The sequence below is a fragment of the Canis aureus genome, chromosome 1 (genome assembly GCF_053574225.1).
Source record: "Canis aureus isolate CA01 chromosome 1, VMU_Caureus_v.1.0, whole genome shotgun sequence".
Classification (NCBI taxonomy): Eukaryota; Metazoa; Chordata; class Mammalia; order Carnivora; family Canidae; genus Canis; species Canis aureus.
In genome coordinates, this window is record NC_135611.1 from 65,340,327 (window position 1) to 65,346,244 (window position 5,918).

Here is a 5,918-nt window from a genome sequence, read left to right on the forward strand (position 1 = left end):
TTGCAGATGTGGGCATGGACTGACATTTATTAATTTGGTTTTGTGATTTTTTTTTTTAGAAACACCAGCAAACAGTTTGGTTATAACAATAGTAAACATTTATTGAGTACTTAGAAGCCAGTACTATTCTAAGCACTTAACATATATTATCTCAATTAAGCTTCATAATAATTTATGATGGCCAGGAGACAGATATTACTATCACTATTTCCCAATTAAGGAAATGGAAGCCTTGAAAAAGTAATGAATTGTTCAAAGTAGAATTACTAAATGATAGAAATAGTCTTCCCCAGCCCATTTTTAACCACTTTCTTAACCACTCAGATAACCACAGGAGTTGGCAGGGAGTATAGCAAAGATGAAGGGAGGCACGGTGGGTGCCCAGAAGCAATTCAAGGTACTGATGTGCCTTTGGGGTCTATGCTGAGCAGGGATGAAATTTGAAGATGGGAGGGCAACTGAAAGAACTGAAGAAAGACCAAGAACAGAAATTTCTAAGAAGTCAGGAGAGTGTCAAACTTGCTGGGACAGTGCTTGCAGAGGTGTGAAGAGTCACTAGAGTCACCCAGAGTCACTAGGTTCTTGGAGTATTTGGGTAAATGTGAAGTTAGGCATTTTGCCACAGGAATGAGTTGTGTTAAACAGGAATGGAATCCTGGTGCTGGAGGAGCTGTGAATCATGGGGATGCGCAGGTTGTCTGAGATTACAGTGGGAGTTTGGCAGTATTTTTGGACCAGGTTTTCCATGAATCCGGGCAAGTGATCTAGAGCTGGTGGATAATGATCATTATGCTTGAGACTCAAAAGGGGGCAGAGGGTGGGAAGCTGTATACAGGTAGGAATAAAATCTTCTGGAACTGGCAGCTAGAACCTAGACTGCCAACAGGACTTTCAAAGCTCTCTTAGCATGTTGAAACGCGGGGCCGGGGTGGGGAGCAGTTTTTGTTTGCCAAGGCTCAAGGGAAGTGATGATGTCTTTGGGGGGATGTCATGTTTCATTTAAGGCAAGAAAGTGAAGGTATGGTTCTCTGAGGATGTTGGGGGCTACAAAGGATGTTGAGTGCTTACAATGAAATTGTGGCTTTTACAGTGGAAAGTTTCAAAGAGGTCAGCAGCTGAAAGAAGCTAGGGGAAAAGAAGCATAGGCAATTTGTAAACAGAATGAATGGTGTAGGTAAGATTTTTTGACCTTGAAGTTACAAAGAAATGCAGGTATGAATTTGACTGAAAACTAACTTCAAGACGGTGGGGGTGTACAGTAGCTGTCTTCTGTTGATTTGGGGGTACAGAACATACCTCTGGTGCTACTAAAAGGGCTGCAGGATGCCCCCTCTGTCCACACCAATTAAATGATCCCGAGTAGGCTATTCATCTTCCTGTGTCCTATTTTATCCATTTCTAAAATAGGGGCAGTAATACCAACCTCTCTGAGTTGTCAGAGAATCATATTAATGTACATTTTGGAAAGTACAGTTTGTTTGAAGACATGGCTTTCAGGAAAGCATTATGGAAAAAGCAGAAATGTATGCATTACATTCTGTACACAAATAAAATAATTTATCAGGGAAATAGCTGAAATCAAAATCATTTGATGATCAAAAATCATTATAATGATCAAAAATCATTATAAGAAGGAATTTTTTTTCTTTAGTCATTCTTTCCATTACAAATGATTTAAGTGGAAACTTAAGAACAAAGGTTCAGGACTTTCCTTAAAGTCTTTTAGCAGAGCTCAAACAGCCACAGGTTGGGACTCTGGGCCACATGCCAGTATTTATTCAAAGAGCGTTCTAAGCAAGACAGCATAATAATCAGAAACTGGAAATTTCTCTCCTTTCCCACATACAAGGGCTCTTCCCTCAATCTGTATATTGCAGATACTCATGCAATATATTTAGTACCAGGCAATAGCCATTTTAGCCTGTATTTCCTTGTATACTGTTTTTAAGATAGGAAAAATGTGATCATGCTTTTCTTTTACCTTCAGAAAAATCTAACATTATTGAGACACTATGAAATAGGAAAAAGTTATTTCCATGTACAAAATAAAAGTCACGGGAGGTCTTTGAGTTTATGTTTAGGAAATTTCTATTTAGGATATGGAAGAGTGTCTACTGTGGAGATGATACTTGACAAGATAAATACCCCATCACAAATTCCGCATTTCACTGAAAATTGAAACACTACACTGTATCAGACATATAGGCATAGCAGTTCTATAGCCCACCTCTGCCAGAAATACCAAGAAATTTGCCTGAAAATGTCCTGTATCTTCTGACATCAGGGTTGAACAACTCAAAAATTTATGGAATGAGATGTTTATGAAACAGAGAATGATTAAAGGAAACGAAGTCCATCTGGAATCCTGAATTAAAAAAAAAATCTGTGAGGATGTCTTCCTTACGACAAAAGTAACATTATTTTCATTGTTGAAGATGTAAAACATACACGTAAAATTAAGGAAAGACATCAAGCCATCACTTAAATATACGGGTATATATCCTTTCAGCATTTTCTTACAAATCCCTATGAACGTATAACAAACATGGACTCACACTAGACATAACATCGTGTAAGCTACAGAACGTATGTACGCATGCGTCTAAGGACTGTGGTAAAGAGCAGTTTCCCAACAGGCTGCTTGGGGTGGGGTCTCAGCTCTGTCATTGACTAATGGGATGACACTGGGCAGGTTTCTTCATCATTCTGTTGATGGGAAGTCACAGAATCTAGAGCTAGAAGCATCAGAATGCCATCAGCCAAGGTCAAAAGTCTGTAAGAGGTTTGTCATGGGGAGATCAGCAGTCCAATCTGTTGGACGCTTGAGAAGAAATATCAACATTATTATCCTCATTTTATAGATGAAGAAACAGAAAACCTTGACACAGCAAGATAAAGAACTTAGCCCGAATCTTCACAGATGGTGGGCTGTACGTAGAGTTGCGTGACTCCGGAGCATGCTTGGGGCAGGGCTGCTACTAGCGCATATGGTGCCCTTGTGAAATCAGAAAACACTCCATCTCGTGAGTAAAATGCAGTCACGAAACCCAAATGATGTTTTCCCAGGGGAGCTCTGCCTGTGTGCACACAATTGCCCAGGCTGTTGCTTGATCCCACACCCACACTTGAGGCAAGTTCTGAATAGTTTGTGCTGCTTCCCCCACTATTATCAAGGTCAAAGTTGGGCAACGGAAAGCAAGTCTTTGATACGTACCAGGTAAGTGAGGGACCAATCACAGGTGTCACTGGGAATGCCGCCGTCAAGACAGGTGTGACTTGTGCAGGTGCGTGCCAGTACGGAGGTGAATGGTCCCCTGAGTGTGTATGGTCATTATGAACCCGATGTGGGCTTTTGTAGGAGTTAGCTCTGCACTGCTCCAGAACTCTTAGGCCTGTCTGTGATTTCAGAGAAGTTACATTTATCTGCAATGTAAAAATCAACATACTCTTATTTACCGGGCTCTTGTACGGTGTGCCATCTGAACACCCCTGTGCTGCAACCTTATTCCTAACGACGCTTGTATTCATTCGACAAGCGTTAGGAGTCCACCCACATGCAAAGCACCACACGAGGCACTACAATAGATTCAGAGACACCCATCCTTTTTTAATCAAGGGATGTAATTTCTAGTAAAGAAACTGCACATAAATAGCATAGAATACAGAGTCCTAAGCTCTACAAGAGAAGCACTGAGAAACTGCTATGTGAATTCACAAGACGAAATATTTATTTGTTTGGTTAATTAAAAAAAAAAAAAAGTCATGAAGGCACTTGAGGAGAGGCCTGAAGGCGGTATCTGGATGCGCAGAAATGGAAACGAAGGTAGTTCGGAAGGACCAGGGGAGGTGAAGGCGTATCACCGCGTGTGGGAAGGGTGGGCACTCGGCCCCGAGGGCGATGAAGCTCTTGGGAAGGCCCCTGTAGCCGCTGGGCCAACTGCGGAACACGCGAGCAAGTGTCTCCGACACAGGTGTGCAACTACTGAAAACACATACGCATGCTTTCAACTGAAGTATCAGAAATCGCTCAAGCATCGGCCTGAATCCGCAACGGGGGCTGTGACTGCGTCATTTCCTAAAGTCGACGAACACCGAGGACGCTCCCAAGATCTAGTTCAAGAGATTTTCCAGCGTCAGAAAACAAGGTCTGCATTCAAGAAGAAGGCGGGTGGGTTCCGGGTTTGGACGGGCCTGTGACCGGGTCCGCTTCATCTCCCGCGGCGACCGGAAAGCCAGCCTCGCTCCTTACAACAGCGAGAGGGACCCGCGGCACATCCGGGGGTCGGGACGACGCCGAGCGGGATCAGACCAGCAGCCTGAGCGGAGGCCGCCCTGAACACCAAGGTCACTAACGGGGACGTCGTTGGGGGGTGGGGGGGATGGGGATGATGGGGGTGGGGGTGGGGATAGTGGGGATGATGGGGGTGGGGATGGTGGGGATGATGGGGATGATGGGGGTGGGAGTGATGATGGTGGGGGAGTCAGGGTGATGGGGGTGGGGATGGAGGGGATGTGGGGGGTGGGGATGGAGGGGGAGTGGGGGTGATGCTGCGGATGATGGGGGTGGGGTGGGGATGATGGTGAGGGGGTGGGTGGGGAGTGGGGGTGGAGATGATGGGAGAGTAGGGAGGATGGGGTGGGGGGATGGGGTGGGGATGATGGTGGGGGGCTGGGTAAGGGGATGATGGGGTGATGGGGGTGGGGATGATGGTGGAGGGGTGGATAGGGGGATATTGGGGTGATGGGGATGGGGATGATGGGGTGGGGAGGGGGATGATGGGGGTGGGGTGGGGATGATGGTGGGGGGTGGGTAGGGGAATGATGGAGTGGGGAGGGGGATGATGGGGGTGGGGTGGGATGGTGGGGGGGTAAGTAGGGGGATGATGGGGTGGGAGTGGGGGTGGGGATGATGGGGTGGGGGGATGGGGTGGGGATGATGGTGGGGGGCTGGGTAATGGGATGATGGGGTGATGAGGGTGGGGATGATGGTGGAGGGGTGGGTAGGGGGATATTGGGGTGATGGGGATGATGGGGTGCGGATGATGGGGGTGGGGTGGGGATGATGGTGGGGGGTGGGTAGGGGAATGATGGGGTGGGGAGTGGGGGTGGGGATGATGGTGGGGGGGTATGGGGGGACAGTGGCGGTAGGGATGGTGGGGGTGGCTCCTCAAGGGTTTCCAGGGGCCGGAGAGTCGAGGGGGCCATAGTTGGGTCATGCTGTGGCCGAGGCCCGAAGCGCGAGCCAGGAGTCTCTGGGGCGTCACAGGCCCTGACGCCTCCGCATTTCCCCGGGCGGGCGGAATGGGAGACAAGCCCCCCCCCCCCGCCCCCGCCCCGCCCCGCCCCGCGGGTGCCGCCCGCCACCGAGAGCAAACGCACCGGAAGTTCGGCTCGGGGCACCCTGAGCTCAGGCACGAAGCTGTCGTGGCCGAAAAGGGGCACAGGAAACAGCAAACGTAATCTACGCTGGAAAGAAAGCTCTAGAAGTTGTGCTCAGTCCCTTAAGACGAAAGAATTTTTAACTTTTTTCTTTTTTTCTTTTTTTTTTTTACAACACAATAGAGTCCGGGGACGCTAACTTGCGGTTTCCGGAGCGGACCTCCTGCACACCCGCCAGGCTCCACTCGGCCGCACCTTCGGGCGCGCTCGTGACGTCACCGCGACCCCCCGCGCTCCGGCGTCGCGAAGGACGCGGTGCGTCTTCACCAAAGAGACGTAAGGGGGCGGGGCGAGTCCCGCGGCGTCCTCGCGCGCCCCCGCGTGGCCGCTGGCTCTGACGCGGCCCACGGCGTCGCCCCCAGGGCCCGCCCCCAGGGCCCGCCCCCAGGGCCCGCCCCCAGGGCCCGCGCATGCGCCCAACCCCCCCCCCCCCCCCCCCCCCCCCAGTCCTTCGCAGCGGCGGGCGACGGGCGACGCCT

The 5,918-nt window shown here is 49.5% G+C and overlaps 1 long non-coding RNA gene across 1 annotated transcript; it reads right to left on the bottom strand.

The window, feature by feature from the left end:
- Window positions 1-3,586: 3,586 nt before the first annotated feature.
- LOC144316481 (uncharacterized) lies at window positions 3,587-5,755 on the bottom strand. Its single transcript, XR_013382465.1, has 2 exons — window positions 5,380-5,755; window positions 3,587-4,147 (listed from the first exon to the last, which is right to left on the bottom strand). It is a non-coding gene; the product is annotated as an uncharacterized LOC144316481 (long non-coding RNA).
- Window positions 5,756-5,918: the final 163 nt, after the last annotated feature.